We start from the raw sequence: 11723 nt of genomic DNA, 5'->3' as shown, positions 1-11723 counted from the left end.
GTGCGACGACGATCCACCTCAGCTCGGTCACGTTGGGCAGACTCACCATGAAATGTCCACACCGTATAATCGGGCGTAAAACCACTCTTCTGCAGGTGTTTGCCCATTTCAGCCTCTGTCCTCTTTTCCCAATTGCCGCACCGTAAACAGGGGCACCAGGTTTTCCTCTGGCCATTTGCAAATGCGGCTCGCACAAACCCCTTGGTTTTTGTGAACCATTCGGTGCTCCATTTGTTCTGACCAGTGTGACCGATGTACATCCACGCACGATCACTCATCTTGACTTTCAGAGCTACTAGACACACAACAAATATATATATATATATATATAATTCACCATGTATATATTCATCAGTGGATCTACTTTGTCAATTTTATTACGTCCATGCAACCTACACTCTAATAGGTAATGATAGGTCCTAATCCCACCCGAGTATGTTTAGATTGGGTTCATTTTCCCATGCTATGCTCCGGATCCTACGCAAAATTTCGGCAGCACCTCCCCGCTGTTCTCCTGATACACGTCTCTGCAATAAACAGAGAGGATGTGTACCCGGAAAACAACAGGGGAGGCACTGACGAAATTTATGCGACGGATCCGGAGCAAAGCATATGGGAAAACGAACCCAATCTAAACATACTCGGGCTGTCCATGGATAGCATTGGACAATTCGAAAGAATCAAGGTTATAAATATGCAAATGCATGCATATTTATAACTATGACGCTTTCGAACGGGAGACACATATTGGTTACGCATACGGATGATTCAAGACACATATGTAGCTAGCTATCAAGTTTCATCGGAATAGATCAAATAATTAATGGGGGAGGAGGACATGTCATTTGTGCTCACCCACGAACGAAGGGGCAGAGCTCGTCAAACGTGCGGCGAGGTCGTCAAACACCAAACCTCGCAGCGATGAAACAACTGCACATTTAAAACTAGCCGATCAACACAATTATATATGATGTTTTTCATAACAAAATCGAAAGATATATGACCTAACTAATAATTCACAAATATATGACCCCGTCGGCTTCTGGAAGGCCAAAGAACACCTTTTCGGGAGGTGCGGGGGTCGGGGTGTCGTGTCGGTCTCGGGGTGCCGTGTCGGGGTCGGGGTCGGGGTCGGGGTGTCGGGTCGGGGTTCCGGGTCGGGGTCGGGGTGCCATGTCGGTGTCGGGGTCGGGGTGTCGGGTCAGGCTCGGGGTCGGGGTGTCGAGGTCGGGGTCGGGGTCGGGGTGCCAGGTTGGGGTGCCGGGTCGGGGTCGGGGTGCCGGGTCGGGGTCGGGGTGCCGTGTCGGGTCAGGCTTGGGGTCTCGGGGTCGGGGTCTCGGGGTCGGGGTGTCGGGTCAGGGTCGGGGTGCCGTGTCGGTGTCGGGGTCGGGGTGTCGGGTCAGGCTCGGGGTCGGGGTCTCGGGGTCGGGGTCGGGGTCTCGGGGTCGGGGTGCCGGGTCGGGGTCGGGGTGCCGTGTCGGTGTCGGGGTCGGGGTGTCGGGTCAGGCTCGGGGTCGGGGTCTCGGGGTCGGGTTGTCGGGTCGGGGTGCCGGGTCGGGGTCGGGGTGCCGTGTCTGTGTCGGGGTAAGGGTTGGTGTGGTGTCAGGGTGTCGGTGTCGGGGTGTCATGTCGGGGTCGGGGTGTCGTGTCGTGTCGGGTGTCGTGTCGTGTCGTTTCCTGTCGGGGTGTCGTGCCGGGGTGTCGTGTCGGGGTGGGGGTGTCGCGTCGGGGTGGGGGTGTCGGTCGTCGAGGTCGGGGTGTCGGTGGTCGGGATGTCAGGTGTCGGGGTGTCGGTGGTCGGGGTCGGGGTGTCGGTGGTCTTCTTCTTCTCCTCCTCTCCTCTAGCTTTCGCCTCCTCATCCTCCTCCTCCTCCTCTCGTCTTTCTTCTTCTTCTTCTTCTTCTCCTTCTTCTTCTTCTCCTTTTTCCTCTTCTTAAACCTACCACTAAGTAACCTAAAACTAAACTAAAAGTAATCTAAACTAAAAAACAGAAAAAAAATCTAAAACTAAAAAACTAAACTAAACTAAATCTAAAACTAAACTAAAAGTAATCTAAAACTAAAAATCTAAAACTAAAAAACTAAACTAAACTAAAAAAACAGAAAAAAAAAGAAAAAAAGGAGAAGAGGGGTGGGGCTCACCTGCGGCAGGGGTGGGGCGCTCGCCGACGGAGGGGCGTCGGAGGGGCGCTCGCCGACGGAGGGGCGGCGGGGCGCCGCCGACGGAGGGGCGGCTGGGTGGCGCGGGCCGGGCGGAGGGGTGGGGGGCGACGGGGCGGAGGGGTGGGGGGCGACGGGGCGGAGGGGTGGGGGGCGACGGGGCGGAGGGGGCGACGGGGCGGAGGGGTGGGGGGCGACGGGGCGGAGGGGTGGGGGGCGACGGGGCGGAGGGGGTGATGGGGCGGCGCCGGGCGGCGGGTGGGGGGCGACGGGGCGGAGGGGGCGACGGGGCGGAGGGGTGGGGGGCGGAGGGGTGGGGGGGCGGCGGGTGGCGAGGCGACGGGGCGACGGGGCGGCGGCGGGCGGCGAGGGTCGGGGGCGGCGGCGGCGGGCGGGCGGGATGTGCACGGTGGCGGGGCGCGTCGGGGAGGAGAGAGAGGAGAGAACAGAGAGTAACGGGCGGGGGGGGTACGGGCCGTTAGGTAATCGGCTCTTTGCCGTCCGCCAATCTTTGCCGTCCGCCTTTTTGCCTCTTTGCCGTCCGCTGGCGGACGGCAAAGAGGTGGGGCGTTAAGTTTTTTTCAAACGGGCGGGGGGTGGGGGCCACCTCCCTCTTTGCCGTCCGCCTGCGGACGGCAAAGATTCTTTGCCGTCTGCTAGCAGACGGCAAAGAGCTGGCAGATGGCAAAGAGCTTCTTTGTCGTCTGCCATTTCTTTGACGTCCGCTTTTTGGTAGCTGATGGCAAAGAGCTGGCAGATGGCAAATTAGCTGATTCCAGTAGTGCAAGCTGGAATTGCCCGAAGGACTGTCTGGAGTTCATGATGTATTTCATGTTTCCCAGTTGAAGAAGTGCCACGCAGAGATGGCTGAGATACCACTGAGAGATACTGTGCCACTGGAAGCAATTCAGCTGGAAAGTGATTTGACCTATGAGGAGAAACCAGTTAAGATTCTTGAGTATGCCAGCCGAGTTACCCGCAGCAAGGTTATCAAGTTTTGCAAAGTCCAGTGGAGTCACCACACAGAAGATGAAGCCACCTGGGAGCGAGAGGAAGATCTACGGAAGGACCACTCCCACCTGTTTTCTAGCCAACCCGAATCTCGAGGGCGAGATTCATCTTAAGGGGGTAGGTTTGTAACATGCGAAATTTTCAATTTGGTATGTTATACATAGATCATCATTGCATATCATATTTTATGGCATTTTGACAAATCCTCGATAAAACCTAAGCAACTCAAGGACCCTCGGAGAGAGTTGGGGATTTTCTCGAATTTTCATATTTGATTTTCATCAAATAATAAGACGAGGATTTTGGTTTTAATTATTTTCTCTCCGGAAAAATATTTCATTTTAAAAATAAATGAGAGGAGAAAATATGACTTCTCCAAAACAATTGAAATACTGGAGGAAAAGTGTTAAAATCATTTATTGGAATTTATTCGGATTTTATCTGCAATTTTATTGCATTATAAAAATATTGCATGTTTTCAAAGTATTTATTTTGTGTTAAAAAATGTTCACCCTATTCTAGATTTTCTAACTAGACGGGGAAAATTTATTTTATATTTTTTGGACTTTTATTTATTTTTCTACATATTATTTTCCGCGGAACGTTTTAAAAAAAAACTGCGCGCGCCCGCCGGGCCGAAGCCCAGCCGAGGCCCAGCCGCCCCGCGCCCCTCTCCTTCTCCAGCGCGCGCCGCCGCCGCCGGTGTCCATGGCGGACACGGGAGCCCCGCCGCTCGGCTTGCCCCTCCCCCAAGTCACCGGACCCCCCTCCTATTTATACCCCCGGACCCCCCCCTCTTCTCTCAAGCCGCCGCCGCCGCACTTGCCCGCCCTGCCGCCGCCGGAGCCGGAGCTCGAAGCCGCGGCCGCCGCTGTTTGCCGCACCCTCGCCGCCCCCTCGCCGCCCCCCCCCCCCCCCGAGCCCCGCACCCCCGCCGCCCCCCGGAGCAGCCGGAGCCCGCCGGAGCCCCGCCCCCGACGAGGTACTGCCCCGTTCGTCGCCGGTTTTTGTTTTAAAAAAACCATTCGTTTAAAAAAAACCTAGATCGGTTTTTTTCGGTTTTATTATTTTGCGAGCGTTCACCGAACCGTTCGTTTTAACGAATGCGTTCGTCGTTTTTTCTCTGTTAACGAACGTCCATTCTTTAACCGTTCGTCTATTTTTCTTTTTCGTCGGATTTTTCCGCGATTTTCTTAGATTCGATTTCTGATCGAATCTTCGTTTCTGTTTAACTTCTCGCTCGTTTATCGAAATCAGGCGATTCAAGCGCCTAGAGTTTCGTCTCGAAATTATCTTTCCGTTTAACCTACTCAAACAAGTTTTTGCTACAGTAAAATTTGACCTAGATCCAGATTAGTAAACGAAGCTTCTTTCTTTCGCAGTTTGACTTTCGTTGCTTCTTTCGAGTTGATTCTTTTTGCAAACTGGAGTTCTTAAGTTGAACTTTCTGGTAGGATCTTTCATTCGAGTTTTACCTGTGCATTAGATGAGTACTGATTGTATGCTTGTTTGTTTGCGATAGAGTACCCGGAGTGTGCCGCTTGTTACTTCGAATCGCTAGGTTTCGCGGATCATCAGCAAGGCAAGTAACACTTTGATCGTACTTTCCATACCCAGTTTATTGCATTAGATCTATTCCTCAAACAATTGCATGATTAGGATCTGATTAAATTGTGGGAACTGGGAAGTAGTTGAGGTAGTACCTATTACCTGTTTTCTTATCAAACCCTTGGGAGTTACTTCTACGTTTGCTATTATTATTGCCATGCTATGCTCGTAGACGTGGATTGGGTTTGAGTGATATTCATGACAGATGAGAGATGTTTATTAGTAGTTCAACTTAAGGTGGCAACTAAAACTCACATCTGGGTGGATTGAGGCACCTGGAGAACCCAGTGTTGTCTGATTTTATAAGGTCCGCCACCCAGGCTCAAAGGGATCATAAGATTGTTCATGCTAGAAACTTCCGCGTGCAGCCACAAGCTATTATGGGCTCTAGCATAGTTGAGTAGGTTACATGATCTCTTGAAGAGGTGGGCTAGCAGATATAGGGGAAAGTAGGTGTACCGGTCCATCCAGAGTAAAGAGTGATTGTTTCTGCAAGACTGTGTCTCGGTCATCCATTTCTCAAACATCATGTAGTGCGAGAATCAAGCGGAGGTGATCGAGTCTTGTGGGGAAAAGTGCGCAAACCTCTGCAGAGTGTACAAACTAATCATGGTTAGCCGTGTCCCCGGTTATGGACAACTTGAGTATCTAGTACCTGGATTATCATTTGAATCTCATCACCATGTTACTTTTAATTAATTTTGTTGGGTTAATGATGACACTTAATTGGGATTGAGTTGGAGGTACCTTCTCAATGTTTAACAACCACCATGATAGTTAAATAAAATTTATTCCTTTGCAGTAGGGAAAAATTGGCTTTTCGCATAAACTGTAATCGTAGAGCTTTCCACCAGCCATATATGCATGTAGTATAGCATTATTACTGTTCATTACTCTCTATGTGTTACATTGCCAGCATATTCTATGTGCTGACCCATTTTCGGGCTGCAACGTTTCATGTTGCAGACTTTTCCGACGACGAGTAAGGTGCCTTAGGTCGTGGTCTTATACTCAGTGATGCCGCTGGAGTTGATGGACTCACTTATCTTCCAAGTCTTCCGCTGTTATCATTTTTAGATGGCCTTAAGCCATGTTTATCATACTTAATCTCTTCGGAGATATTCGATGTAATAATTGTGTGATTGCTACTCTGTTATAAATCCTCCATTTGTACTGTGCGTGTCAGCATTACTGATCCAGGGATGACACTGGTGCACAGCAGCACAAACCATTTGAGGTCTGGTCGCTACATATAAACACTTATAGAGTATATGGATCAATAATATCAACTAACATACATAAGCCAGGCCGCTGTATTTTTTTTGTTAGAACAGCATCCTTTTTTAAGCCAAGCTACTACAACATCTTGGCCCTTTCCGATGCGTGCCACTTATGGTCCATCTATACTACTATTATTGCTGAATGCACATTCAGCCCGATTGGCATATTTGTAGGTCTGGCATAGCAATCAAAATGAAATGTCTCTGAGTCTTATCAATTAATACAGACTTGTGCTCAAATAAAATTACAAACCAAAAAATAAAAAACAATTATTACATGATCTCTAAAACAAATGGTTTGATTGAGTACATGAACAAACAATTCAAAGGTTATTCAACGATGGAAAGAACATTTCACCTATGATTTACCAAGTGGGAATTTAATTTCCTTTTTTCCTTCAGGACCTTAACTATGCGGTCAGTCTCAGCTTGCTTCGTTTTGAAATCCACCAAATATTTAATGGTTGTCTTGATTACTGCTTGTGATTGTGCTGTGTGCTTCCTCAACATGTCAACTTCATCTCTAAGTGCAGAAGCAGAATCTCTTTCTACCACTAGTTTAGCCTCTAGAGCATCAGCAGTTGGTAATTCATAATGCACGATTGGGCTGGTGCCACTGCTATGGGATGATACAACGTCCATGGGGACCTCGCTCTTTGATCTTGGGCTAACCTGTTTTGCCATTAAAGTTCTGATTGGATTCAGAAAAGTTGAAGTTAGCAAAACATCTCAACTGGGAGTTATAACAGCAAACCAGTTAAACAAACAAGTAATTAAAGAGTTTCAATTGGATGCTGAAAAGTAGTTATTAACATCATTGTAACCCGTTGTTGCACTAACAAAGCAATTAAACAAACAAGTAGCTATTTAAGTTCAGGCAAACAGGTAATTCTTAACAGTAAGTATCAAACACATAGATAGGCGCAGTGTATAATAGGATTAACAGGCTGTGGCATTATGTAATCAGTGGCAAACTAAATTAAGCCAAGCAACATAATTGAACAATTTTGCAAAAAGTGGCTAACTAAAATTCTGTGAAGTAGGTAACTGAACTTATGCTAGCTCTTTGTACAGGCACACTGCAACTTATTTTTCCTTACAAGGTTCTACGAAGGAGTCCATGGCATCAATTGCTTGGATACGCAGTACCAATACTTCTTTCTTCCCACACTGCATTGGTAAGTCGAATGGTTAATCTGGTAAGATGGTGCGTCCTTGATATGTTATATGAGGACGTGTAGTCAGACTAGTTGTAGCCACACACATCACACTGGCTTTTACTATATATTTCATGTGGTTACATTTGGCATATCGAGATCTAAGCAATCTATAATAGGATGAAAAGACTGGCATCCTTCACATTATTGGTGAACTCAGTTCATAGAAACAAGCAATTCAACCATTCTGTGGGTAAATCAAAAGCCCCACTGGATTATTTTTCACTACCCCAATCATACATGCAAAAAGGGGCGACGCCACCATAGGGGCTGGTATGGGCGGCCGCCTCAGGTGGCTGGAAAGTGTGCACCTAGTTTGAGTTGTCTAGGTTGGCCCGGGCTAGTTTTGTTCGTCCCAACGCACGAACAGGCAATGTAAAAAAATGAAGAAAAATGTTTCAATTTGGATGGGCCAATAACATAAGTGTAAGGCAGGCCCTATAGCAGGCTCGCGGCCCAAACGAGCGCCTCCCATATCGATCGACGGCAGGAAAAATCCCAATTCGTTCGCTCCAGCCTCTAGTCTGGTTTGCTCCTAACCTAGCCTCGTTGGAGGGCGGTCGTCAGGCTTCAAGGCAAAGGAAGGACAAGAAGATGAAGATACAACCCTGGGTGTAGCCTACATGGGAGGCAGCGGCGGCAACACGGGCATGGCATCGAGCTTGCGCAAACGAACGGTCGCAGCTTGCAAGAGTAGCATGTGCAACGAGCAGGTACATCACATCCCTGATTATATCTAATTCAACTATTCAATTTCTGGCCAATAGTTAAACATGATGGTGTTGTAAAACTGCTTGTATTAGGGAATCTATGAGAAAATGAAACCAATTTCTGCTTATTTTATAACTCCCCCAGTCAATACTGACCGACTGAATCTGATGTATCTAATCAAGTTTCCGGTGCAAACATACAAGCTCATGTTGTTCTTGAGCCCAAAGTGTGTAATGAACGGACTGCTAATGAAGGATTTGATGCAAACATTTTACATGCTCCTGGTGATGAACATATAGTGTCTAATGAGGGATCTAATGCAAGCAGTTTGCAAGCTCCCATTGAAGTATTTAGTGTCTAATGATGATCTGCTATGTTGAGAGAGACATAGAGATTTGCAGGCATTGATGACAGGCAAATTATAGTGCATTTTCATGGCTTGAGGAAACGTCGAGGCCGTCTACACAAAAGTCCCAGTATCATGACAACGTAGACATAAATACTTTTCTAATCTGGTGTTTGAAACAATTGGCATACTTGTGCAGGATAGATATATTGATATGCAGTTTGCGCACTGGTTATAGGTGCAATTACACTTCGATATTGTCAGCCAGAGAACGAATAATTCAAGCAGGTACAGACCATGTTTGTAGTCCTTGTACACCATGTTGCATTTTGTGTTTTTTGGTGCTTGCATCATTTAGTGTTTATAATCTGAACTACTTTGGATCATTAGCTGGTTTTCAAAGTGCATGTAGCTTCACATTTCTCAAGTTATGTTGATTTCCGGAGTGCAAGTCACTTCGTATTTTTTAAGTTAAATGTTCGCCCCTGGTAACTTGAATTCGTGGATCCTCCACTGCACACAAATCATACACGCATGCCAGTACGAATTAAATGAAATGCAGGGACTTACGCTAGCTCGTTGTACAGGCTCACCGCAGCTCTGCTTGCACTTGGGATGTTCCATGTACAAGTCCATGTTACCACTTGCTTGGATGTGCAGGCCTTGTGCTCCTTGCATCCCCCTCTGCATTTTTGACATGGCGAATGGTTGATCAAATAAGAGGAATCGACCTTGCTATTGTACTGGAGGACAGATACAAGGTTATACGGGTGTGCAGGATGTGTACCAGATCCCATAGCGCTGTCATGCTTCGCTAAAAAATGGTTTTGCTTGTTTCAGATTATATCTCCAGAAGAAATAAGAGTTAAAGTCAGAGTTGCATAGGCGTGTAAGCTAAGAGAGCAGTGAAAGGATATCCAAACATCGTCGTAACAGTGCACAAGGGAGTGATGTGTGGATACCTAGTTCGGGCATGCTCGCCTAGCTAGAGTGCGGGTCACTTCAGAGCCATTGATGGTGATGCGCAGGCATTGGGTGGCCACGCATGGATGCAGATCTTGAGTGGTAGCGGAGCACTACGATGTGGTGGACGAGACCGTTGGTGAAGCCCCAACGGCCTCGGGGGGGCGGAGGTGCGACGATGTGCTCGATGAAGTAGCCCTGGTGAGGTGGGAGACGGCGTCGGTGAAGCACACCTGATGCGGTGGAAGTCGGTGTCTGTGAGGCACGTCGGTTGCGGCGTCCGACGTTGTCGGCGGACCACCCGGTGCGGTGGACGAGGGCGTAGATGAGGTTGCTCTAGTGCGGTGGTGAAGCGCGACCATCATCTTCGTCGTCATCGTCCTGCACAGAGGTGGGGAAAGAGACGAGACGAGGGGCGATTCGAACTTTGCTTGGGTGGGCGGCGAATTAGGGATTTGAGCAATTTGGGCGCGGAAGGGGACGGTGTAGAAGGGAGATTTTGCAGGGCTAGAATTGGGGCGCCAGATATTTCAATCCGAAACATGGAAGCGCGAACTTATTTTGTCATCGTCCTTTTTTGGGGGGAGGGGGAGGAAGGGACGGGGGTGGGTGGCTGGGTGCTAAGCGTCGGTCCGACACACGCAACCACCACGACATGACCCGGGTCTGCCTGGTGCGCCTACATTTGAGAATGCAAACGAATCTTCTTTCATTTGCAAACGAATCTGTATGTATTAACATGCCCGTGTTTTCCTTGCCAATAATTAGTCATTCGAAACGAGATACTATAAATTAATTAATGAGGAGTTATTTGAAAAAAAATCAAAACAGTATCCACGCTAACATGGATTAGAGTGTGTGTCACATAATTAGTTATTTGAATTAGAGTGTGTGTCACATAGCGATCTCCAATTCTAACGTGGATTTCGCATTTCACTGTATCCATGCTACTTTTTTACTACAAATTCATATGTATATGATGAACACCATGGTACTGAGAAAACTTTTGGATGGATTCAAAGATATGACCTACAAAATAGCACAACAAATCAAGTCAATGTCAACTTTTCGAAACCTTGTATGGCACGAATTCAAAATAATTACCCATATGCATGGTCCTCAGTTCGAATCTTACAATGTACACCGAATTGAAACATCGATATTAAGTCTCATAATATCTACATTCAAATGTTGTTTTTAGCCCCACCCCCCGGCACACATGCTACATACTTCCTGTATCGATCAATCTTCTTCTCCTAACCACCTTAGGAAGCTATCGGTTTCCGACACACGTTCATTCTTTCTCTCCATGTTTCGATCTCTAACTCTCTCAACTACACAACCCCCTTTTTCCACTCTCTTACCAAATGTATTTACCTCACACACCCGCCATTGCACCCCATGCCGAGCGCTCTCTCTCTCCCTCCCACCCTCTCGCGCTAGATACATGCATTGCCTATCTAGACCCCCAATCTCTCGTGCGCACGCACGCACGTTGTCTATCTAGGTCACTCCCTCGAGACCATCTCACTCTTTCTTCTGCACGGCGGGCCACACTCGCTCGATCTCGCTCTCTTTATCTGAGTCTCGATTAACCTCGTTTTCCGTGACACCCCAAAAAATTTGGCTTTATTTATTTATTAAAGTGTTGCCAGGAAATAAAAACTTTTCCAATTGTCAAGTTTTACCTTTTGTGATTTTGGATTTTTGCCTCTAGTGGGAGGAACCTTCAGAGGTACTGTTGGACTTGATTTCTCTCTATAATAAAACCAATTATTTATCAGTGGATTCAAATGTTGCAAGATTTATTTCTTCAGAGGCTTTCTTCCTTCAAAATGATTTCTTTGCATTTGGGGCCTACTTGCACTACAACCACTTGATAATGCTTCTAAAAATTTCACCAAAATTTGGGGATGTCATGTGAGGTTTCCCCATCACTTTTATGCAAAAACATCTTTTGATCATTGGAGATTTTGAGCTCTACACCAACTTTTCCAATCTGGTCCAGTAGGCACTTTTGCACTGCAACCCTTTTAAATATTTCTTTAAAAATTCTTCCAAGTGTTTGAAGATGTCAGTGGATGCACACAATTCTTCCTCAAGAAAAAACCCAATGATGTTCTTTGGAAAATTTGAGTGGATCAACCTCTTTTGCATTCTGGTCCAATTTGGTGATTTGTACTGCAACCATATTTTTCCTTGCTCTAATGACCCTGAGCTTTCTCCTACTTGTAGCCCTCCCTACCAAACTCTTAAGTCCAGGAGTTTGGGCTCATTGGAGGTTTTGAAGTGCATGCTCTAAACCCTTCTGTTTTCTGTCCAGAACTGGAGTTTTGCAAAACTTGCACTATCGACTTTCTGTGTTTGCCAAACCAATCTCACCATCATCTCCTACATCTAAAGAGACACTGATCTGGAGATTTTGGC

The sequence above is a fragment of the Aegilops tauschii genome, chromosome 4 (assembly GCF_002575655.3).
Source record: "Aegilops tauschii subsp. strangulata cultivar AL8/78 chromosome 4, Aet v6.0, whole genome shotgun sequence".
NCBI classification, from domain to species: Eukaryota; Viridiplantae; Streptophyta; class Magnoliopsida; order Poales; family Poaceae; genus Aegilops; species Aegilops tauschii.
The sequence above is the reverse complement of the archived record's forward strand: the minus strand, read 5'-3'. Positions refer to the sequence as shown.